The sequence below is a fragment of the Ictidomys tridecemlineatus genome, chromosome 14 (genome assembly GCF_052094955.1).
Source record: "Ictidomys tridecemlineatus isolate mIctTri1 chromosome 14, mIctTri1.hap1, whole genome shotgun sequence".
Taxonomy (NCBI): Eukaryota; Metazoa; Chordata; class Mammalia; order Rodentia; family Sciuridae; genus Ictidomys; species Ictidomys tridecemlineatus.
In genome coordinates this window covers 38,848,308-38,874,195 of record NC_135490.1, presented here as the reverse complement: position 1 = coordinate 38,874,195, position 25,888 = coordinate 38,848,308, and the positions used below count along the sequence as shown (strand labels likewise).

The 25,888-nt window shown below is 38.7% G+C and overlaps 1 protein-coding gene across 4 annotated transcripts in view; it reads left to right on the top strand.

Moving 5' to 3' along the window:
• Slc7a2 (solute carrier family 7 member 2) overlaps positions 1-25,888 on the top strand; it is a 72,569-nt gene that overhangs the window by 13,623 nt on the left and 33,058 nt on the right. Inside the window, exon 2 of one of the 4 annotated variants that reach the window (XM_078031080.1) lies at positions 18,893-18,956. The exons of the other annotated variants lie outside the window; for them this stretch is intronic. The gene's annotated coding sequence lies outside the window, so the exon portion shown is untranslated. The remainder of the gene's footprint in view (positions 1-18,892; positions 18,957-25,888) is intronic. 4 annotated transcript variants of the gene reach the window in all.

Below are 25,888 nucleotides of genomic sequence, written 5' to 3'. Positions count from 1 at the left end.
ACCCCTGTTTTTATTTTAGATCTTTCTAAATAATGTCAGAACACAGTGGTGTATAAAGCAATTTCAAATACATATTCCCATCTTAAAATGCATGGAAAGCCGGGGAAGTATGTTGCAGCTAGTGAGAGCTGAGCCCTTTAAGCCATCTGATTCTAGAATAACTTAAAATTATATTTTCTAGATTTCTCTTGAAGTGTATTTGAATGGGAAGAAAAGTCGGTTTTGTGTCTTAGGATAAAGGCAGTAGAGACTCCATGAAAACTTGATTGCAAAGAAAAGGATAAAAAAAAAAATCTGTTAGTATGGGATCTGGATATTCCCAGTATCTGATGGCATGGATTGGGTCTAAGTAGGTCAATGATGGAGCATTTCTTTTCTCGTCTTGTAGGAAATTATTTTATGTCTGATGGGTAGACTTACTGGTAGAACTATGTGCCACTAGAGAACAGGAAAAAGGGGGCAGAAAAGGCAATTACAGTTGTTAATACCAAAATAGACTTGTTGTATCAGATGAACCTTTAAACTTAGGTTTACCAGATCAATATTTATTTGATCTGAATAGTATATATGTCATAGTTTAATGCCCCTTGACACTTTTGCAGAATGCATCAATAAGGCAGATATACCTTATAGTTTTTAAAATTTTCTAATCCCTATGGATTTACATGGCTGCTACTTTTTGGGGGAGGAGGAGGATATTGAGTGGGGTGTGAAGTCTTGGACAGTGTTGACTTTGGTGTAAACTACCTACCAACACTCTCGACTCCTGGTTTGTACATATGCAGGGAACCGTAAGCTAAGCCTTATTTCTCAGTGTTAGGTAGGCTGCCTAGAGCCTGGGAGCAGGCAGAATTCTGCATTTCTCATAGCTTCTAGGTTGTGTGACATAGAGGAAAAGATATGACTTTGAAGTTACACAGGGCCAGTTCTAGCTCTGTGATTTTGATCAAGTTACTTAACATCTCTGAGCTTACGTTTCATCATTGAAGATGGGATGCTTTTTCTGAGTGGTAGTGAGGAATAAATAAAGTCACCTGTGCCGGGAGCCTAACAACATAGCAGAAGAGCAACGAAGAGCCTTAGTTGTTACTCGTCATTTTCATATCTGGTGTAGAAGAATCTTGCTTTAAAATGAAATCCCCTTTGAATTACATTTTCTCCCCATATGATAGCTCAGATGTTTATTCCCTTTTCTTCTTTCTTCTTATTTCACAATCCTCTTTAGCTACTATACTGAGCTGGATGATGTAATCTTTAGCCAGTATTGGCTCTTCCTCAAGCTATGGCGACAAGTTTCTTTCCTGAAGGCACACACTGGATAGTATTTCATCTCAGTTTAGAATGTGTGCTTCATAACAGGACTATTTATTCGTGGAGAACTGCCTGTGCCTCTCGCTTCCTGGGATGTGGTAATTAACACTTTGCTCAACACAGCAGTCAGTTTCCTCAACCCAGTGTTCATTGTGGAAAACTGAACTGTGGAAAAAATATAAACTTCATGCTCATCTCTTGGATGGTGCAAACATCTAATCAAAAAATTCAGTGGCTACAACACAATAGAACATTAGCCAACAAAATTTTATTTTTGTTTTTATTGTAAGACTTCATACTGGGTGCACTGGTCCATGCTGGTAATTTAGGATGCTAAGTAAAGCAGGAGGATCACAAGTTTGAGGCTAGCCTCTGTAACTAGGTGAGACCCTTAGCAACTTAGCAAGACCCTCTCTCAAAAAAAAAAAATAAAATAAAATAAAAAAACAGAATAAAGGGACTGGGATGTAGCTCAGTGTAAAGTGCCTGAGTTCCATCCCTAGTATTTAAAAAAAAATCATTATATTGCTTCTAAATACTAATGCATATTTTATTTTATTTTATTTTTTTTTTAGTTTATTAGCAATTTTTATTTTTTTTTATTGGTTGTTTAAAACATTACAAAGCTATTGACATATCATGTTTCATACATTAGATTCAAGTTGGTTATGAACTCCCATTTTTACCCCAAATACAGATTGCAGAATCACATCTGTTACATATCCACATTTTTACATAATGCCCTATTAGTATCTGTTGTATTCTGCTCCCTTTCCTATCCTCTACTATCCCCCCTCCCCTCCCCTCCCATCTTGTCTCTCTACCCCGTCTACTGTATTTCACTTCTCTCCTTGTTTATTTACCCATTCCCCTCGCAACCTCTTATGAGTGCTTTAGTATAACAATGAGCATCTCCCTCCATTACCATGCAATTTCTCTTTTCTCTCCCTTTCCCTCCCACCTATTGTAACTGTTTAATGTTGATCTTTCCTTCCTGCTCTTCCTCCCTGCTCTGATCCTGGTTATTCTCATTATATCAAAGAAGACATTTGGTATTGTTTTTTAGGGATTGGCTAGCTTCACTAAGCATAATCTGCTCTAGTGCCATCCATTTCCCTGCAAAATCCATGATTTTGTCATTTTTTAGTGCTGCGTAATATTCCATGGTGTATAAATGCCACATTTTTTTTATCCATTCATCTATTGAAGGGCATCTGGGTTGGTTCCACAGTCTAGCAATTGTGAATTGTGCCGCTATGAACATCGATGTGGCAGTATCCCTATAATAAGCTCTTTTAAAGTCTTCAGGGAATAGTCCGAGAAGGGCAATAGCTGGGTCAAATGGTGGTTCCATTCCCAGCTTTCCCAGGAATCTCCATACTGCTTTCCAAATTGGCTGCACTAGTTTGCAGTCCTACCAGCAATGTACAAGAGTACCCTTTTCCCCACATCCTCGCCAGCACTTGTTGTTGTTTGAGTTCATAATGGCTGCCAATCTTACTGGAGTGAGATGGTATCTTAGGGTGGTTTTGATTTGCATTTCTCTGACTGCTAGAGAAGGTGAGCATTTTTTCATATATTTGTTGATTGATTGTATGTCCTCCTCTGAGAAGTGTCTGTTTAGGTCTTTGGCCCATTTGTTGATTGGGTTATTTGTTTTCTTATTGTTTAATTTTTTGAGTTCTTTGTATACTCTGGATATTAGGGCTCTATCTGAAGTGTGAGGAGTAAAAATTTGTTCCCATGATGTAGGCTCCCTATTTACCTCTCTTATTGTTTCTCTTGCTGAGAAAAAACTTTTCAGTTTAAGTAAGTCCCATTTATTGATTCTTGTTATTAACTCTTGTGCTATAGGTGTCCTGTTAAGGAATTTGGAACCCGACCCCACAATATGTAGATCGGAGCCAACTTTTTCCTCTATCAGGCGCAGAGTCTCTGTTTTGATATCTAGCTCCTTGATCCACTTTGAGTTAACTTTTGTGCATGGCGAGAGGAGGGGATTCAGATTCATTTTGTTGCAAATGGATTTCCAGTTTTCCCAGCACCATTTGTTGAAGATGCTATCCTTCCTCCATTGCATGCTTTTAGCTCCTTTATCAAATATAAGATAGTTGTAGCTTTGTGGATTAGTCTCTGTGTCCTCTATTCTGTACCATTGGTCCACCCGTCTGTTTTGGTACCAGTACCATGCTGTCTTTGTTACTATTGCTCTGTAATATAGTTTGAAATCTGGTATCGCTATACCGCCTGATTCACGCTTCCTGCTTAGAATTGCTTTTGCTATTCTGGGCCTTTTATTTTTCCATATGAATTTCATGGTTGCTTTATCTATTTCTACAAGAAATGCCGTTGGGATTTTGATTGGGATTGCATTAAACCTATAGAGAACTTTTGGTAATATCGCCATTTTGATGATGTTAGTTCTGCCTATCCATGAACAGGGTATATTTTTCCATCTTCTAAGATCTTCTTCTACTTCTCTCTTTAGGGTTTTGTAGTTTTCATTGTATAGATCTTTCACCTCTTTTGTTAGGTTGATTCCCAAGTATTTTATTTTCTTTGAGGATATTGTGAATGGAGTGTTTTTCCTCATTTCCATTTCAGAAGTTTTGTCGCTGATATACAGAAATGCCTTTGATTTATGCGTGTTAATTTTATATCCTGCTACTTTGCTGAATTCATTTATTAGTTCTAGTAGTTTTTTTGTGGACCCTTTTGGTTCTTCTAGGTATAGAATCATGTCGTCCGCAAAAAGTGATAATTTAAGTTCTTCTTTTCCTATTTTTATGCCTTTAATTTCTTTCGTCTGTCTAATTGCTCTGGCCAGTGTTTCGAGAACTATATTGAATAGAAGTGGTGATAGAGGGCATCCCTGTCTTGTTCCAGATTTTAGGGGGAATGCCTCTAATTTTTCTCCATTGAGAATGATGCTAGCCTGAGGCTTGGCATAAATAGCTTTTACAATGTCGAGGTAAGATCCTGTTATCCCTAGTTTTTCTAGTGTTTTGAACATAAAGGGATGCTGTACTTTGTCGAAAGCTTTTTCTGCGTTTATTGAGATGATCATATGGTTCTTATCTTTAAGTCGATTAATGTGGTGAATAACATTTATTGATTTCCGTATATTGAACCATCCTTGCATCCCAGGGATGAATCCTACTTGATCATGGTGTACAATTTTTTTGATGTGCCTTTGTATCCGATTCGCCAGAATTTTATTGAGGATTTTTGCATCTAGGTTTATCAGAGATATTGGTCTGTAGTTTTCTTTCTTTGAGGTGTCTTTGTCTGGTTTCGGAATCAGGGTGATGTTGGCCTCATAGAATGAATTTGGCAGAGCTCCCTCTTTTTCTATTTCCTGAAATAACTTGAAAAGTATTGGTATTAATTCTTCTTTAAAGGTTTTGTAAAATTCCGCTGTATACCCATCCGGTCCTGGGCTTTTCTTGGTTGGAAGTCTTTTGATTGCTTCTTCTATTTCATCTATTGATATTGGTCTGTTTAAGTTGTGAGTATCCTCCTGACTCAGTCTGGGCAAATCATATGACTTAAGGAATTTATCGATGCCTTCACTATCCTCTATTTTATTGGAATATAGGTTTTCAAAATAATTTCTAATTGTCTTCTGTATTTCTGTTGTGTCTGTTGTAATATTGCCTTTTTCATCCCGTATGTTAGTAATTTGAGTTCTCTCTCTTCTTCTCTTCGTTAGCATGGCTAGGGGTCTGTCAATCTTATTTATTTTTTCAAAGAACCAACTTTTAGTTTTGTTAATTTTTTCAATAGTTTCTTTTGTTTCAATTTCGTTGATTTCCGCTCTGATTTTAATTATTTCTTGCCTTCTGCTACATTTGCTGTTGTTTTGCTCTTCCTTTTCTAGGGCTTTGAGATGGAGTGTGAGCTCATTTATTTGTTGGTTTTTCCTTTTTTTGAGGTATGACCTCCAGGCGATAAATTTCCCTCTTAAAACTGCTTTCATTGTGTCCAATAGATTCCGATATGTTGTGTCTGTGTTTTCATTTATCTCTAAGAATTTTTTGATTTCCTTCTTTATGTCTTCTGTAACCCATTGATCATTCAGTAACATATTGTTCATTTTCCATGTGAGGTAGGATTTTTCCTTCCTTCTTTTATCATTGATTTCCATTTTCATTGCATTATGATCAGATAAAATGCATGGTATTATCTCCACCCCTGTATATTTACTGAGGGATGCCCTATGACATAATATATGGTCTATTTTTGAGAAGGATCCATGTGCTGTTGAAAAAAAAGTATAGCCACTTGATGTTGGATGATATATTCTATATATGTCAGTTAAGTCTAGGTTGTTGATTGTGATATTGAGTTCTATAGTTTCTTTATTCAACTTTTGTTTGGAAGATCTGTCCAATGGTGAGAGAGGTGTGTTGAAGTCACCCATAATTATTGTATTGTGGTCTATTTGATTCTTGAACTTGATGAGAATTTCTTTCATGAATGTCACAGCCCCATTATTTGGTGCATAAATATTGATGATTGTTATGTCTTGTTGGTGAATGGTTCCTTTTACCAGTATATAATGACCTTCCTTATCCCTTTTGATTAATTTAGTCTTGAAGTCGATTTTATTCGATATGAGGATGGCCACACCTGCCTGCTTGCGAGGTCCGTGTGCATGGTATATTTTTTCCCAACCTTTCATCTTCAGCCTGTGTATGTCTTTTCCAATCAGATGCGTCTCCTGGAGGCAGCATATTGTTGGGTTTGTTTTTTTAATCCATGTTACCAGCCTATGTCGCTTTATTGGAGAGTTTAAGCCATTAACGTTTAGAGTTACTATTGATGTATGGTTTGTACTTCCAGCCATGTTTGATTATTTATCTTCTTTTAGTTTGTTTCTCCTAGCTTAGCTTTCCCCCCGCCCTCTGGCTTTATAGAGGCACTTCCCACTGATGGTTTTGGTTATTGTTTTTCATTTCTTCCTCATGTAATGTTTTGCTCAAGACGCTTTGCAATGCTGGTTTTCTGGCTACGAATTCTTTTAGTTTTTGTTTATCCTGAAAGATTTTTATTTCGTTGTCGTACCTGAAGCTTAATTTTGCTGGATACAAAATTCTTGGTTGACAACCATTGTCTTTCAGTGTTTGAAATACGTTGTTCCAGGATCTTCTCGCTTTTAGCGTCTATGATGAAAAATCCGTTGTTAACCTTATTGGTTTACCCCTAAATGTAATCTGCCTCTTTTCTCTTGTAGCTTTTAATATTTTCTCTTTGTTCTGTATGTTGGATATCTTCATAACAATGTGTCTTGGCGTTGGTCTACTGTGATTTTGTGTGCTCGGTGTCCTGTATGCATCTACAATTTGTATATCTGTTTCCTTTTTTATTTCTGGAAAGTTTTCTGTAATTATTTCATTCAACAGGTTACTCATTCCCTTGGTATTAATCTCTGTGCCTTCTTCTATCCCGATGACTCGTAAATTTGGTTTTTTTATATTATCCCAAATCTCTTGGATGTTTTTCTCGTGATTTTTTACCAGCCTATCTGAGTTGGCTAGACTCCTTTCAAGATGATATATTTTGTCTTCATTATCTGACGTTCTGGCTTCTACTTGTTCCACTCTGTTGGTGATACTCTCGATTGAGTTTTTAATTTGGTTTACCGTTTCCTTCATTTCCAGAATTATATTTTGATTTTTTTTAATAATCTCTATTTCCTGATAAAGATGCTTAACTTCTTCTTTTATCTGTTTCTGTAATTCACTTTCAATGTGATCTTTAAGATTCTTTTCCATCTGTCTAAGGTGTTCCTTGAGTTCTTTATATGGCCATTTTTCTGATGACTCTAAGTCCTCCTGAATATTTAGGCTGTCCTTCATTGTTTGTACTCCTTTTCTTCCTTGCTTTTTTATGCTCATGTTACTTCTTGTTCTGTTTGACTGCTGAGTTACTGTTTATTCTTATAAATTTATTGGATGCTTGGGAGGAGAGATAATAGAAGGGAAGGGAAGAAGTCACTAAAGAGAATGAGTGTAGGCAAGTAGAGTTCAGGAAAGGGGAAGTAAGAAAATTGAAAAGAAATGAAAAGACAGAAGAAAAAAAGTGAAAAGAAAGAAAGAAAAGAACAAAAAATTAAGACTTTAAAACAAAAAAAAATTATAGTGATAATAAAAAATGAAAATTAAAGTTTAAAAAATAATAGTAACCATAATAGAATAAAAAGAATTTAAAAAATTGAAACCATTAATAAGAAAGTTAAAGAACAACAACTAATCAACATCAAAAAGTAAAAAAAATAAAAATAAAAATAAAAAAATAAAAAGATAAAAAAAAATAGAAAAATTTTAAAAAGTACTAATAATAATCATTGAAAAATAATAATAATAATAAATGCAGTCATAGAGCTCGATTAACTTCTCTTCCAGTAGGTGGAGCTATGCCCACTGGGCCAGGCTTCTCTTCTTGATAGGTAGGAACCAATCACTGTGCCTCAGCTCTTCTTCCCAGACTGTGTGGGTCTCCAATCCTGAGTGCTTAGAGCCTTCTCTTGTGGTTCCTCAATCCAGGCCCCGCTCACCTGTGACGCTTACCACACTACTGGCTACACGCTGGGTCTGCTGCTCCTGGGAGCTCTGTTTTCATGGATGCCTGGCCACACCCTTTCTGTTTGCCTCCCTCAGACCCCAAGTTTGTATGGCTTGGGGCTGAGGGCCCCAGCGAACTTGTTTGCCCTCAGGTAGTGACTCCCCTGGTATCTGGTGCAAGGGACCTCTGTTGTCAGCACTGGTGGAAAGCAATAGCTGTGAGTTCTGCTCTGCAGGTCCCACGTCCCTCCTGATTCCCTGGGTCCGGCTATGGTGCTCAGTTGGTTTTTACCTCTGTGAGTTCAGGTGGGGCTAGTTATTTCAGTGGGATCGTTAGTGCTGAGACACGCGAAGCAGGCGAACCAGAGCTTGCATGCCGCTGATTCGTGCTCAGTGTGTGTTTTCTGAGGGGCCCAGGCTGCACGCCTTAGCTCCACGTCAGCTCAGCTTTGCCTAGTGATCCTGAGCAAGCAGGCTGTGGGCCGCGCTCAGGCGCCGCGGTTGTCCGCGGCCTTAGCAGCGACGCTGGGACCTCCGTCGCTCCTCGGCTAGGTGCCTGGGCCCAAGCGGCTGCCGCCGCAGCTCTCCGGCCCCTCCCTCCGGAGCGCAGGTCCCCTTGCAGGGGACTGCCAAGCAACTCCAGAACAGTTTTTGCCCAAAGGTGCAGCAGGGAACACGCAACCGCTGCGTTCGGAGTCGTGGTCCCGCCTTCAGAGGATAGGACTCGGCACGCAGCCCAGTTCCCGTCTCTAGGTGCGGCAGCAGGATGATGTAGTCAGAGCCATTAAGACGGCATGCAGGAAGCAAATGGCGGCTTCCGCGGAGTGGATTTTCGGCCCCGAAACCACAGCCCAGCCAACAATCCCAATCCACTAACTCTCCTTGCATAGAAAATATTCAAAAAAAAAAAAAAAAAAGGTGTTATACTGAGCTCTCTTTGTCAGGTACTTACAATCCGCTGATGATTACGTATTCAGCTTCTCTGCCAGTAGCGAAGTGAAAGAGGCAGCAGATGGGCGCAGAGCACCCGCGGCTCTCCACAAAAATCTTAATCCCTAATGCATATTTTAATCTATCATGGAGAGTCAGACTTAATTTAGGATCTTAAACTTGATATGTACTAGTGTGTTAGTCTGCTCGAGGTGCTGTAACAAATACCACAGGATGGGAGGCTTAAACAACAGACATTTATTTCTTATAGTTCTGGAGGCTAATAGTCTGAGATGAGGTACCAGGACAGTAAGGCTCTGCTTGCGGCTCTTTTTCTAACTTCTAGCTAGCCCTCTTCTCTCTATGCCCTTACATGGTAGAGTACCAGCTCAGACTCTGCTCATGGGGGATCCTTCCCACATGGCCTCCTCTAACCCTAATTGCATCCCAAAGTTTGCAGCACCAAATACTATCATACTGGGGCATTAAAATCACACAAGAATTGGGGGAGAGGGAGTATATAAACACTCAGTCTATAACTACTAGCTAGTAGTTGATCTACTAGCTTTGGTTTTCTCATCTGTAAATTAGAGATAATAATTGGTACCTACCTCATAGCATTATTGGGTAATTTAGTTAGGTTAACCTATCTAATGTACATAGCCTAGTTCCTAAAACTGTGTTCCCTTGATAAAAGTTGGGTCTCAGTAGTGGCACCAGAGGTAAATAGCACAGCAATGGTAGTATATCTGTGTACATTTTATGAGCCTGTCTCATTCCGGAATGCTTGTCAGATTTTGAATTGATGATCAAATTCTCATTAGGCAATATCAGACACACTTCCATATTCCTGCCATTTTCTCTTCCCCGTGTAGCTGCAAGCTTCCTGCCTCTACCTCTGGCTCTCCCAGCCAGTCTCCAGGTGAGCCTTCCTGAAGCTACGGACTAAATCATTGGGCTCTTCTTTTGCCTTATATATAGCTATGTATTTTCAGCTGCTTTGTTGCTTCCTGATCTTTACTTCAAATCCTTCAGTCTGTTTCTCTTAACTTTTTTCACTGCAGCTTCATCTTGTCTCCCTCCCTCACATCAAGATCATTCACATCAAGATAAGAGGTTCTCCAGGTCTTCAGAATACAAGCAGGCACATTATTATCTCTAATTTACACATGAGAAAGACAAAAAGTTCACGTCCAGCTTGTGGGATGCTGTTTGATGTGGACTTAAAACTGGGGACATTTTGAGATTTAGATAAGCAACCAAAACATTTTAAGTCTTAAAAATATTGGTTTTGTGTTACACATAGCAAACATGTTTTAGGATCGAATCCTCAAAGATAAAAACTGTATTATAATATACGTTCCATCAAGATATATTTCAAAGCAGAATCGTCTCGTGCTTGGGCAATCGTCAGAATCCATGTGTGTGTGCATACATGAACCCTTATCTTTAAATAAAAATCATAAGTATTAATCAACACAGAAATGTACTTTCAATTCAAAGGCAGATAGTAAACTCTACAAAGGAAAGGGTCATATGAAGATGCATCCAACAGGCTGCCCTCCAGCTTTATCAAATGAGCATGCGCCGAGAATGAGGTGATAAGCTAAATACAGACATTGCTCTAGTGCAGGGCTCTAGTGATGGATGCTATCCACAGAGGTGTCAGTAGGGTATTATGGGCTGTCAAAGGAGGAAACCCTTCACAGAAGCCAAGAGGAAGTTTAATGGAGAAGCTGGGATTTGAGAAAGACCATGAAAGAGGTGTGAAAGAACATCTCCATGTTTAAGAAGAGGTTAAAAAGACATTGTTGATGGGCTGGGGCTGTAGCTCAGTGGCAGGGCACCTGCCTTGCACATGTGAAGCCCTGGGTTTCATCCTCAGCACCACATAAAAACAAACAAATAAAATAAAGGCATGCTGTCTACCTATAACTACAAGAAGTTTTTTCTTAAAAAGACATTGTTGATTATGGAACAGCATGAGTAGAGAACTCCTCCTGTATTTGTATCAAGGTTACATATTTGACATCGAGATAAAGAAATGTCACTTTAAATAAAACTGTCTAAAAAAAAAAAAAAACCTTCTGGAAAATATGGGACCTGTTGGCAAGAGCACACAATTCTCCTTGATCAAAGAAAGTGGAATGTACAGATCTATGCAGAGGGGAGGGGAAGAAGAAGATTGTGGAAATATTTCCCATTTATTACCTGCTTTCTGTGTGCCAACGCTGTTTCAAACGTTTCACTTATATTGATTGATATAATCCTGAGAGAGAAGTCTAGCTATATGGATTGAGGTCATGGTAGAGACTTTGAATGCTGGGGTAAAGAGTTTATGTTGGGGTCCCCATTGAGGTGTATGAATTGCAATAAGAAGTAAAAAGCTCCTATGAAATCAGAACTATGGGGTGAATTTTAGATTAAATTCAATACTAGAAGTCCCTATAAGCAGTAGTAATATTTGCAAATTTCCAAGTCCTTTAAGAAAGAGAATATATTTTTAAATGAAGGAACATGTTAGTTTATTTTACACTCCATTATTCATTTGTGACCACAAAACTGCTATATAAGATTTTTGAAAAGTGTCTTAAAAGCAAATCAATTGTTACCTCTTTGAAAGTTGTTTAAATTTTTCATCTAGAGCTAAGATACATGTTACTGAAATGACATTTTGTAAATCTATTTCAGGCTCAGCATTTTTGAGATGGAATTCGATTTTGAAAGAAAACACATAGTACCATAATGATATTTACTCTGGCTGATTTGTTGATATTATTGATTAGGTTAATATATGCAAGTAACTACAATTTTTTCCTATTCATCTTTTGAATCTTTTTGTTTTGTTCTGTTTGGGGTTTTTTTTGTAGTCCCTGAGCCTTTTTAAGATACTTACTTCTAGGAAAAATTCATTTAAAACATGAAATTGTACGTTTTGATGAAAGGAGTTCAGAGAAACGTTTGTATTTCGGAAACATGGAGGGAAATACTTGTAGATCTTAGGCAATGTTTGGTGTACTTTGTTTCTCCCCCGTACAAAAATGCTTGTAAATGACCTGTGCTTGTTCTTTGTGATTGATGGCAAGGGAACAGAGTGTAGGGTTCTAAGAATTTGCATCAGATGAATTTGGCAGTATTCTGCTAGTTCCCTGTTATTTAACTAGGCACAGTTTCTGTCCTGTTAGTTTGTGTGCACTAAAGAAGTTACGTTGAAAAAGTTCTACTGCTCGTCCACACTCATCCCTGCCTGACATCCATCTGGTGCCTCTGGAATTCCATTTCTGAGCTTCACACTGTGAAGACAACCCAGGCAGGACTTAGCCCAGAGAGGGGCTCCTCACAGGAAGGAGACGTGGCACTGGGCTGTGGCCTCTTTTCAGCTTTCTGGCAGCAAGTGTCTCATTAGCATGGGGTGCTGGGACACACTTGGCGAAGGAGGAGAGCCCAAGAGGCGAAGGCTTGAAGGAAACCCAGCTCTGTGTCCACACCCACCGTGATGCATTGCTCATGAGCAGCCAGTGAAGGAAAAAATCAAACCCAAATGCGGAAGCCAGTTTCTCGGTGCTTTCGTTTTCCTGTTGAAGGTTTTGTCAAGCAGCTCTCCAGGGAAGCCTTACCGGGGGCCATGCCTAGGGAAATTGCATTTGGAAAGTTGTTTTGTTGTTGTAGTTGTTTTTGTTGTTGTTTATTAACAGGGGCTACAGAATGTTGTTGAGGCTGTGCCTTTAAAGACTGCAGTGCCTGCAGCAGCTCAGCCTCTGAGGCAGGAGGGGGAAATGGTCCAGGCTGTACTTGGGGCCTGAGAGCCTAAAAACCTGACTGCCCAGGGCTGAGCGTGTGTCCTGGGACTTGAGTGCATCCTGCACTTGTTTGTGCCTACCTGGGTGGGTGGTCCAGAGGAGAGACTGGGCAGGATTCTCTCTGTTTTCTCAGACAATGAAATAGAGAATGCTGCTTGTCCTCCTTATCTGTTTCCCAGTTTTTATCCGGACATATGCATGAATACCTAAAATCAAGACTGGGTTCTTAGTCTCCCATGAAGCATTCTGTGGCTACTGAAGCACTTCTACTAATATCCTCCCCGCCCCTTCCCTGCAGGGGTTGAGCCCATGCCTTGTGCATGCTAAGCAAAGCAAACCACTGAGCGGCATCCCCAGCCCTGAATTCTAGCTAATATCAAGTGAGGGGAAATGTTCTTTGTGACTTCTGGGAAGTATCCTTCAGAGGTGTGCGGGAGGGTAGTTTCTTTATCCCTTCCTTCTTGGTACTGACTGGAATGCAAATATGAGGACTGGAGTTTGAAGAGATTGCTTAGACCTTGGGGTGAAGGCTGTATAGCGAGTTGACAGGAATAAGCCAGAAGGAGCTCACGTCCCTGATCTGTAGATCTCAGCAGATGAACTCGAGACCTGCCTGACAGGACAGTGGATTAGGCTGCAGGTTCAAACCACTGCCATCTGGGTTTTCTGTCCCTGACATCTGAGCCTAATCCTAATGAATCCAGGGACTTGGTGGTAGAGGAAGTTAAAATAAAGATAGGCAAGAGAGATCGAGATTTTCAGTATTGAAGAATTTTTAAGCAGTCAACAGTGTTTTTAAAAAATAGAATGGACTAATAGATTCTGAGATGAAGGCATTAAAACATTTAGCACAATTATTCTAGGGTAGCTTAAAGGTCCTTTTCTCATAAAGTGGGGCATTTAACAACTTGGAAGATGTTTGTTGACCTACAGTTCTTTCCTCAGTGTATCCATAAACTTCCAGAACATTTGACTTTTAAAGTAGATTTGGGATTGACCTAACTAGCTCACCAGTTTGAATTGTGGTCAGATTTGTATGAGAGTTTCCTTTGAAATTTGCCTCATGGGTTAAAATTTTATCAGTTTTGTTTCTCATGGGTTTCAAAAGAGTATGGATTCTCTAATTTCTTGATTCAGAATTCCTATCATGTTAGTCCGACACATTTACTTGTGTATTTGTTTATTGTTGCTCCCTGTGGGTTAATTTCCAGGAGAGTGAGGACTTGGTTTTGTTTACGGCTCTGGCTCTGACATTAAATGACATTAAATAACCCTGATGCACAGTAGAGCTGATTGCTGTTTATAAGTTAATAAAACCATGTTAGGTGAGCTGTTCACATCATCTGTAGCACTGCTTATTTTTTGTTCTTTTAACTTCAATCATCGAGGGAGGTGAGCTGAAGTCTCTCACTAAGCATGCATTCCTCAGTTTGTCCTCATATTTCTTTCAGTTTTTGCTTTAGGTTTTCTGAAGCAGTTTTATTTTAGTACATCGCTATGGTTTAGATGTGATTTGTCCCCCAAGGGTTTGTGTCCTGGGAGCTTGGCCCTCAGTGTGGCAGTGTTGAGAGGTGGTGGGACCCTTGGGAGGTGGGGGTCGAGTTAGAGCTGGTCAGGTCATTGGGGTTGTTGCTCTTGGGGAGAGGTTAAGGTAGTTCTCCTTGGACCCTGAATTTGTTCCCAAAAAGTTGCTAGAAGAACAAGATTGGCCTCTCCCTTCACTCTGGATTCCTGTCTAGGCATGTGATCTCTTCTTCTTACATGCACTCCTATCTTGATGCCATCCACCATATGAGGCCTTCACCAGAGCAAAGCTGATGTCTGTGCCATGCCTCTGAACCTCCAGAACTTTGAGTTTAGTCAACTTCTTTTCTTTATAAAGCTCCCAGCCTTAGGTATTTTGTTATAATAACAAAACTGACTAACATATACATAGAAATGTAGTTGAATTTATTCAACTAAATAATAATAATTTTAATTTTTATGTAATAGCTCTAATTATTAGGCCTTTAGCCTCAAAGTTCATCATATCTTATATTAACATGGTTATGTAATATCTTATTGACATAACTCTGCTTTCTTTTTAATTAGAATTTGCCTGAATTTTCTTTTTCTACTAATCAGTATTTGCCTGCTTGTTTTTTTCTTTCTTTATTATGATTATTATCCTGTTTATTCTTTCTCCATCTATTTCCAACCTTTCCATATTCTTTTGTTTTGATATATCTCAGTTATGAGTTTTTTAAAAATTCAAATAGATGCTCTTTGATTTTGACAGAAAATTTTGTAAATCATATTTACTGAGATTCTTGATCCTTTAGACCTGTTTCTATCATTTTAACTTATGTTTTATTTGTGCCCCATATCTTACCTCCTTTTTTTTTCTACTGTGCATCACTATTCTAGTCATTAATGACAGAGTCATAAACAAAACCAAGTCCTCACTCTCATGGAAATTAACCCACAGGGAGCTACAATAAACAAATACACAAGTAAATGTGTTGTACTAACATTCACAGAACTCAGCATCGAGAAATTAGAGAATCTCTACTCTTTATAAACCCATGAGAAACATACACAAAAACCAATAAAATAAATTTGAAGCCATGAAGCAAATTTCAAAGGAAACTATTATACAAGTCTGGCCACGATTCTGTACTATTTGGACTGTATTATTCCATTTACTTCCTCTACTTACTTGACTTATATTAACTCTATTTCTTTTCTTTTGGTGCTTAGATCTGAAATTTGCCATGCATACTTTAAACAAGTCTGTTGACTCTCTTTCCTGATAATAACCTATGTGTAATTATTGTGTTCCATTTTAGTTAAGGAATTCTTTAGCTGTGTCTAATATACCATTTAACTCATTTACTAAGTTTTAAATTTTTCTGTGATTCTATTTTTCCAAGAGGTCTCTTCAGTTATTTTTAAAATCTACCTGGGTGATTTCGTAAGTTTTCTGCTTTGATTCATTTTTTTAAATTTTGATCTTTTATTTTCTAAAACTTTTTCTACATAGCTATTCCTTATGCTTAATCTGAAGTTTGAGGAGGGTTAGATATGTTGTTTCTATTAACTTTCACATATAGCGTTTTAACTTTAATATGTAGTGGTTTATTTAATAGTGTGTGTTTGGGATTTTTTGATTGTGAGCCTATATTTTGTTGAATTTAGTCTGTAGAAATTCTGAAGGCCAAAATTAAGTGGACTTTCCTCCAGGGAGGATATACATTGGTATATAAAACATGCTAAATCTATTTTATTAGGTACACAAAAATGCCACTGACCTGGACCACGTGAGTCCTCTTTGTCCTGCCCTAGCACTGTAGTCTGGTTTCAACTCTCTCATCTGGAGGAGGGCCTGCGGCTTCCTACTTAATTTCTTAGTTTTAAGTATGTGTTATACTGGAAAGATATTCTTATAAGAATTAACAAGAGCCGGGCGTGGTGGTGCATGCCTGTAATCCTAGCAGCTCTGGAGGCTGAGTCAGGGGATCACAAGTTCAAAGCTAGCCCCAGCAAAAGCAAGGTGCTAAGCATCTCAGTGAGACACTGTCTCTAAGTAAAATACAAAATAAGGCTGGGGATGTGCTCAGTGGTCGAGTGCTCCTGGGTTCAACCCTCAGTACAAAAAAAGAAGAATTAATGATAGCATGTATTTGTAAGATTCAGCCTCTGATTTCTCAAGTCTCCTGACACTTAAAAGACAGGTTGAGCATCCCTAATCTGAAAATCCAAACTTCAAAAATCTAAAACTTTTTGAGCTGCAAAGTGATGCTCAAAAAGTTTAGATTTTTAGAGTAGGGATGCTCTACCAGTGAAAGTCTACAGGTATTCCAACGTCACAAAATCTCTAAAGTCTGGAACACTTCTGGCCCCAAGCATTGCAGATCAGTGATACCCTATCTGTACGGTTTTGAACCTGCCTTCAAAAGACTCTAATGTCTGTATGCTGGTGTTTGAGCATAAAGGAGCTTTATGTAAAGAGAGAGACTATTTATACAAAATCTCATGGGGACGGGGAAGGGATGAGGTGGCAGCTTTAGAGAACCACTCAGTCACAGGTCACCAGAACGCTGTGTGGAACAGGGAGACCTGGGTTCTGATCTAGTCTCATTAAGTTGTCTGTGTGCCTGGAAAAAAGTCTTTGGGCCTGAGCTTTCTTCTTTAGTGATCAGCAATCCCTTTCATTATAAGTCTTAACTTCTGTGTATCCACAGTCTCTCTCATTAAAAGCAGGTGGTTTTTATAAGTGGATTATTTTTGGTGTTCTGAGACAAGAATTTCAAATACATGACTTTGGTTTATATTATAATAATGAATTAAGTACCTGCCTTTTCTGCACTTCACATATCTATCTCATGGATCATACAGCATCCTTCCAAGAATGACACTGTGTCCTTCATTTCACTAGTAAGAAGATGAGGAATGAGAGGTAGAAACCTGTCTGAGGGCATCGAAAATCCCAAGCTGCTCCCACATTGGGTTGCTTTTAGGAGTTCACTTTTATCACTTACCTATAAGATCCGTGCATGGGTGGCAATATAACTACACCTGATTCTCATTAGAAATTTTTCAAGTGTTTAATTTTGCATGAGTGCCATCTTCAAGTTCTGTTCTATGCCTAGAAGTATGGGAATAATTGTTCCGTTGTTGCCTTTGTAAATTATCCAAAAAAAAAAAATGCCTTTTGTTTTCTCTTTATCCCCACCTTAAGAATTAGTAAAAATAATCAGATGAAATGTTTGTGCATTTATGTATACAGTTGTAACTTTCACACCTAATCCTGATTTTTTTTTCCTGGCTTGTTTGTAGCAGAAGTAACAGCCACCACGTGAAGTCAGGAACAAGTTCTTAGCCTCCATGATTAATATCTGTGATATCCGTGTGCTTGCTTTTTTTTTTTTTTTAAAGCAATAGTACCTTAACTTTTGGTATTGAAGAAGTCACCAAAAATTATTGATTGGGGCAGGAGTCAAGTTCAGACTCAGAACTTTACTCTGTCCCTGAAGTTAGATAAAATTGTAATCTAATATGGAAACCTTTTCCCACATATTTTCTCTACATTTGTGTTTTTAAAATTATCTTTTCATTATGGGTATTTCTCTAATTGGAAAACTATTTAGAAATCTTTTTTTTAAAGGGTGACTGATCTGATGCATGTATTAATTTGCTTGACTGTAGTAACCATTTCACTATGAATAAGTATATAAGAACATTATGTTGTATGCCATGAGAATATACAATAAAAAACCCAAACATGAAAGCAGCAAGTGGCTAGAGATCTTAGTTGTAATTATTAGCACTGGTTGCATTTGCTTTTGATTGCCTAACAAATTGTCTTTGCGTTCACAGGACAATGTCCTAGGAAAGGGGCATCATCATAGATAACAGCTTCGGGTGTGTGAACTGCAGGAATGGCAAGTCCTGAGGGAAGCACTGGTGATACTGCAGGAGGATTTTTTTACTGTGATTTTAATTTGACAACTGTTTACCTTTAACTTATTGTGGTATAATTCTGCGTGCCTCCTTAGTGATGGGCTGTGTTCGCACGAGTTCACACTCCGGGCACATTAAGCAACTGGATGGTGCTAGAGCTGCAGATGATGAAACATTGTTTTGCTGCATGCAAAGGACATTCCTGCAAGCAGGATTTGTTGAAACCTTCCTATGAAAGATTCTTAAACAAACTTGGTCTTTGTTCACAGAAGATAAATGAAATAGGGAGGCTGAGTAGTGAGAATTTGGGAGGTTCAAAAAATTGCAGAAGCTTTTTTTTTTTTTTTTTTAATCTATAACACTTTTTTCTCCTGATAACAGAAATAGTTTGCTTATACCCAAGGACATTCTCTAATGACTAGCTGGTGGACACAGTCCATATACTTACATTTTCAAAAGCACATTTCAGAATACTCAAGAGAAAACACAAATAGAACTCCATGAACTGTAATCCGGAAAGGTTATACTCTATGAGAAGAAGAAAAGACCACAATACAATTAAAATCCTAGTCAGATAACGAATGCTTAGAGATGGAAACAGGAGGGGCAGATACGAGAGCATTCATGTCACTGCCACAGGAATTCATTTGAGGGGTTCATATTTAAGAAGAATACGGCGAATAGTATGAATTTGTGAAAAAGTCACAAAGAAATGTTTTGAGTTTCATGAAATATTTGTTCGTGAAGGTGAACAACAAAGGGCGAATTCTTACCTGGTAGCAGCAGCAGGTGACCTAGGCAATATAGAGCTCCTGAATCTCCATCTTGCTTCTGTCCATCCAGGAAGAATGGCCATCTGAGTAGAAGGTCGAGTGGATAACCATGAGGGAAGCCAAAGCCCAAGCTGGTGAGAGAGAACCTAACTGCTTTAAGCTCGTTGAGTTTTCGAATGAATTACATCCTGTGGTATTAAGAGGATTTGTAGCTGTGTGTGTGGATCGACCACCTGTAATCCTGACACCCTGAAGTACCAGAAAGGAAAGAGGCAATCACCCTTATTTTTATATTTTTTTTTTATTTTTATTTTTTGGGTTTTTTTATTAGTTGTTCAAAACATTACAAAGCTCTTGACATATCATATTTCATATATTTGATTCAAACGGATTATGAACTCCCATTTTTACCCCATATACATATTGCAGATTCACATCAGTTACACATCCACTTTTTTACATACTGCCATACTAGTGTATGTTGTATTTTGCTGCCTTTCCTTTCTTCTACTATCCCCCCTCCCCTCCCTTCCCCTCCACTCCCATCTTCTCTCTCTACCCCACACCCTTATTTTTAAACTGAAGACCAGTGTAGATAGAGTCTGGAAACCACAGAACAGGGAGTTGGACACAGTTCATTAGCAGAATTCCAGCAATCTGTGGTATGTACTTGGAAAAGAAGTAACTGATCCCCAAAAGGCACCCTGAGTTTACCAAGAACAAATTGTGCCTAACACATGTCACATCCTCTGTTTTATTCAGACTGCTGTATTTGGGAAGTTTAAACATAATGTGTTAGGATTTCAGCAAAGCACTCAGCACCATATATTCTGATAACCTTGGGATAAGTTGGAGAGAAATGTGGATTTCTCTGTAGGGGCATCATACGCTCAGGGAAGTTCTCGGTGGCATGCCATAGTGATCTTTTGTTGCTCCGTCAGGCTTAACCTTTTTTGTCATTTACTTGGGTTAAGATCAGATTTGCAGTGGCACAGAGGTGGATGGCACACTGTTTGATGGATTTGCACTGCAACATGATCCCAAGCACTATAAAACTCAGAATGATGAATTTAGGTTTTAAGGTAGCGAGACAAAATGAAAGTCAAGGAACCCACTCTATACTGATACACCTTTTAAAAATGGTGGTACACACCTATTATCCCAGTAACTAGGGAGGCTCAGGCAGAGGATTGCAAACTTGAGGCCAGCTTCAGCAACTTAGACCGTAAGAAATTTAGCAAGACCTTGTCTCAAAATAAAAAATAAAAAGGGCTGTGGCTGTGACTCGGTGGTTAAGCATCCCTGGGTTCAATCCCTGGTACCCTCCTTCTCCCCCAAAAGTGTAAAATAAATGTTTTTATTAGTGCATTATGATATTTATGTAAATATCTTTGAGAAAAAAGACAAGAAATTTAGTTGACTACAAACCAAGTAAGAGCCATTCATTCATTCATTCACTCATTCATTGAACAAATATTGACTGCACTCCTGACTGTATTTCAAAGACTGAGGACACTAGATGCAACAAATGAATACAATGAAGACCTTGATTTCAAGAAACTTGTAGAGCAACTTGTAGTCTAAAGAAGTGTATTAATTTCCAAGGATTGCCATAAAAAAAACCAAACAGGTATCTTAAAATAACAGAAATTATTATCTCACAGTTCTGGAAGGTACAGGTCCAGAATCAAGGAGACAGCCGAGCCACACTTCCCTGACACTATGGTGGAGAATCCTGCCTCACCTTCCCTAGCATCTGATGGTGGCCGGCAGTCTTGGTGTTCCTTAGCTTGTATCTGCGTAACTCCAACTTCTGCCTCTGTTCATCACAAGACCTTCTTCCTAAGTGCCACTTAACCTCTTCTTATAAAGACTGATCATAGTGGATTAGGGCCCACCCTAATGACCTTATCTTAAATTGATAACACCTACAAAGACCCTGTTTCCAAATAACATCACCAGGCAAGGTACTGGGATTTAGAACATCATCATAGCTTGTGGGAGGACAAAAGTCAGCTCCTTAACAAGGAGGAAAGCAAGTAGTCACCTGTATACTATCTATGATAAAGAAAAAGTGACCTAAAAATGCAGAGTAGGCTAGGGGTGTGGCTTTGGAGTGGAGCATGTGCTCAGCCTGCTTGAGGTTCTGAGTTTAGTTTGATGCCCAGCATTTTCCCCTACCAAAAAAACAAAACAATAGGGTGACCTGGTTTAGCAGGGGAGGGAGGTTTGTCCCGAGTGATTGGATGCTCTCCAGGTTAAAAAGAGAAGGAGCAACTTTCCAGGAAGAAGAAACAGCTGTGCTGAGAGCCCTGCAGCAGTGAGGCTGGGGTTCTGAGGAAGTGGATAGGAAACCCAGTGTGCTGGGGTGGGGAGCAGAAGATGGGCTGAGGAGATAGGGAGGAGCGGAGCCAGCAGGGCTGTGCGCACCATGTGGAGGCAGCGCCGGGGGGTTGTGGAAAACAAAGCAAAGAAGAATACAGGTATACAAGTATATAGGGTGGATGGAGTCCTTGGCTGACCACATTTGGAGCCCTTTGTGTTGTAAGGAGTGCCTTATTTAGATGAGTGTTTGTTGGACTTTGAATTGATACATTTATCTGAAGGGATAGATGGCTTAGGATTTGGAACTAACGACTTGCATGAGAAGACTTTTCTATATTTGTCCTTGGGGCAGAATTAGACCCATTGGTAGGAGTTAAAGGAGGAGAGAGTGCCATGAAATAAAAGGCTTTCTAGCCTTGAGAGCTATACAAGGAGAGAACAGGAAATCTTGAAACTTAGGGGACTCTTTGCCCCCAAGAAGATAGCCACCTGTCAGGGATGATGGAACTCTGTGGTGAAAATAAGGCGGGAACAGTTTCCTTGAGGGCCCTCTACAAGGAGCATCTGTAGGCTTTCAAATGTTACCTGAAGATTTCTAAGATATATTTATTACAATTAAAAATTGAGAGCATTAAAAATGCCTTAAAAATCACACATCAGACTGGCGTTGTGGCTCAGAGGTTGAGCACTCGCCTACCACGCATGAGGCACTGGGTTCAATCCTCAGCACCACATAAAAATAAAATAAAGATATTGCATCCACCTATTGCTAAAAAATAATATTTTTTTTTAAAAAAATCACACATCACTGGAGCTGAATTCATTTAAAAGTCTGGACAGAGTTTGGACAATCTGCTCGGCAGCACCTGTGTTTCCTGACATTCTGCTGTGGTTGCAGTAATTACCCTTAACTTCACATCTGTGGTACAACCCTCTCTCCCCTTGTCCTTGCATCCGCTCAACTGTCTGTAGCTGATGTGTTCTGTCAAACCCACTGCTGGGTACTGGGATTTAGAACATCATCATAGCTTGTGGGAGGACAAAAGTCAACTCCTAACAAGGAGGAAAGCAAGTAGTCACCTTTATACTATCTATGATAAAGAAAAAGTGACCTAAAAATGCAGAGTAGGCTAGGGGTGTATTTTGAAATGTATGTTAAGCAAAAAAAAAAAAAAATCCTATTTAGAAGTGATGGCATGTGAACACACCCAGTGTCTTTTACATCAGGCAAGCAGCATTCCCTTCACTGGGAGAGCAGGGAGCAAGAGGGCACAGGGTGTGAGCAACCGTGTGAACCCTACCGCATGTCTTCAGAGAGATGTTCTCAAAGCAGCACAGACCAGCTGCCAAAGGACACTTCAAAGGAATTTCCATCTTCAGTCACATCTCTCGAAGGAGACATGACCGTATTCCACTTCTTTTTCCTCTCCTCCCCACTTCTCACTTGCAGGTGGACATTCTGGAGGGTCTTGTTCTTGAGGCTGCTGTCTTTACCTAGAGTCAAAAAGAAAGCTCAGGAGCTGATAGAGAAGGCCTTCTCGATCTGTCTCTGCAGTAGTAGCTCAGAAGACCTGGGAGTGAGAGCTCAGGTGAAGGACTAGGGACTAGCGAGAGGCAGCCAGAAACAGCTTAGGGCATCTTTTTACCTATGCAGGTGAGGAGACAAATGTTCTAAGGATAGTATGTGGACAGACTGGACTACAGTATGCATATGGAGAATAACAAAATATAAGGCTAGGAGGTTCTGCTGAGAACGAGTCACAGCAGAGGGGTTTTGAAACCCAGGCTGAAATGTTGGAATTGTTGAAGTTGGCAGGAGGCCGATGAGATGCAAGTGTGGATAAATTGATCCAGAGTCTGAAAATTAAAAGACCATTGTTTACATTTTATAATTCTCTTATTTTACTATGTGCTGATATTTCTAAATTATAGTTTCAAGCATCTATAAAAAAAACTATGGAAACTAAATTGTTGAGCCAGAATAGTTCATTTATACATCTCTGGACATCATTTAAGGTCAGGGCTGGTTTTCTGGACATAGCCAGAATTCAGGGCCAAAGAGTGGATCTTTTTCCTTTGCATCTTAGGGCTGAATACCATGAAGGGCAGATCAGAGGATTTTTCCTACAGAAGCAGGATGCATGTGGGGTCCAAGGGAATTTATCTTGGTTATTTCTACCCTCTTCTTACTTGAATACTGCAGGTGTACCACTGCCATTGTAAAGCCTTTAGAGGAGAGAAGGCTAACTTACCATTTACCTAAATTTTAGTTTGGGGTAATAAGATTAAAAATGAATGTGTTAAACAAGAAGTGTAAGCAGCATCAGGAGTAGCAGGTAGAGTTTAATTTAATATAAGTAAATATATACATATTTTATATAAATTTCAGAGTTTGCAATGCTTTATTCTTTTGTTTCTATGAATCTTATTCATATAAACCTGCTCTTTGCATATTACTTTAAAACTCATTGATCAATGATTACCCAGTAGTTTTTTAGATTCTGAGATAATTTGAATCTTAAATTGTATAGCCACTTAAGCTATTGTTATTCAAAACTAAAAATCAAAAGTGTTTCCAGGAACTTTTAACTAAGAATTTGCAGAGTAATATGATTAGGAATTTTTTTTCCTTTTTGCTATTTATTAGGGGAATAACTATTAATTACTAATAAGTATTTTACAAAATTCAGAATCTTTTCAGAGTTTTTAAAAAATACAGTGAGGAAATTTTTTGAGGAAAATTTTTGAATGTATATTTTAAGAAGTGACAGATTATGTAAATCATCAAAATTCAACATGTAGTTTGAAGATTATGGATATTGCTTAGTTATTAGAAAAGAGCATAGTTGGTTTCCTTATTTTTTCTTTGCTCTAAGGAGTAGCTAAACAGTATTCAGCTTTTTTAAAGAATGGATTCGGGAGTGGAATAATGGATTAGTCAGATTAGTCGTGGCTTCTCCCAAGGAAAAGCCCTTGCTGCCTCCAACTCCAGCCCCAGTGTGACCAAGGCGAGCCCTTTCTGGGAGTCCCAGTAGTGCCTGGACTTCCCATAGCCACAACTATCTAGCAAATTCTTTGGTAATGACCACTTGTTTGTTCCCCTCAGTCCTCTGGAATTTTGTTAAGAAATTGCATGTTGACTTTTTATTTTTTGAAAATTTTAAGGCTTGATCTTTTAGAGAAATTGACATTGTGTTGAATGACTGGTAGGTTGAATTCAAGTCTATGTAATAATATAAAAATTAAGACAAATTCTGGTAAATATTTTTTAGAGAAATTGTTTGCAGTTATAGCTTACTGATAAGAGAATAGAAATGTGACAAGGAAGTCAGACTTCAATTTTAGGGATCTTATTGTTTCACTTTAGTTTAAAAACATTTCAATTTAAAAAATTATTCTTAGTTTGCATATGCTAAATATAATTTTTACTGACTCTGAACTATGATGATGAAGAACTGGCACCATTTTCATTGCTTCTCGGAGCACACAACAGGAATGTTTTATTCAGAAGTATTTAAAGCCAATGGGAACTCACAAACTTCTCTTAGTCGATAGTAGTGTTTCAACAAACTGCCAAGATGCTAATGATAAAAATATGCATTATTCCTGTAATTTAAGAGGTACCAAATCAGAACGTGCTTTTCAAAGTTGAAAAATAGTTTCAAAAGTTATTACTGTTTTTCAAGAACTGAATTTGAGCAAAACCATAAACCATAACTTGATATCCATCTCCATTTCTTGAACTTGAATTAAAAATGAGTGTGAATTCTTGTTCAGTTCTTTTTCTACCATAATTTTATGGAAGAAATTTTGCCAACCATTGAAACAAAAGTGGCCAAATTCTAACTATTAATGAAGTTAGGTGGTTTTGTGGGTGGAGGAGGTAAAGTTGGTGGATGGAAAGGGGTGCTTTCCAAGAGAATGATTAGAGGAAATTGGATTTCTCAGCTCTTTGCCTTCAAACAAAGAGAGGTTTCATGTACTTTTAATTCCCTTCCCAGTCTAGGTACCTACTTCTAGTGTCTCAGATCTGAAATTCAGCTACTAACCAAGACATGCTTAAGGTTCCTCCAGGTCATCTGGATTTTCTTGGCCTCCTGGAGTTGGCTTGAATTTTATGGGCAGTGGATTAAAGGTAGGAGTAAGGTAATATAGAGTGTTTTTAAAACAGTTGTGTTTATTTTTTAAAGCAGTTTCCTTGAGACGTAATACTGAATGAATCCCCCTCTTGTAATGAGGAGCAGTTTGGACACTGCATTGGCCACCATAAAATTCAGCAGCATTTATAGAAGAATTACTGGCAGTTTAATTGACAGTAACCAAAGATTTAATGCTATAAACTTCAGTAATCTAGAAAATCTACTCATCTGAAATAGCTTGCTCCATAAAAAACATCATGCCAAATGTTACAGTGTTCAGTGGGTGTGTATAAAAAGCAGGCCTAAAGGGTATTAAACTCTTTGAATACCTTATGGGAAAAATATTGAAACAGATTTCAAGTTATTACATCCACACACCTGTTTCTGGAAGGAAGAGGAATTATCAGGAAATGTAGCAGAAATTGCCAAAGGTCCAGATTTCATTGAAGAGTTGAAAGTGGGAGTATAAAGCCTGGTGGAGCAGGCCCTCCTGTGACCCCCATGACCTTCAGCGATAGCTTCTGGTTTTCTTGACCAAAGACAACTCAGCATAGCTTAGGCACACAGAGGTTTGTGGAAAAGATGCAGGGGAATCTGGCACA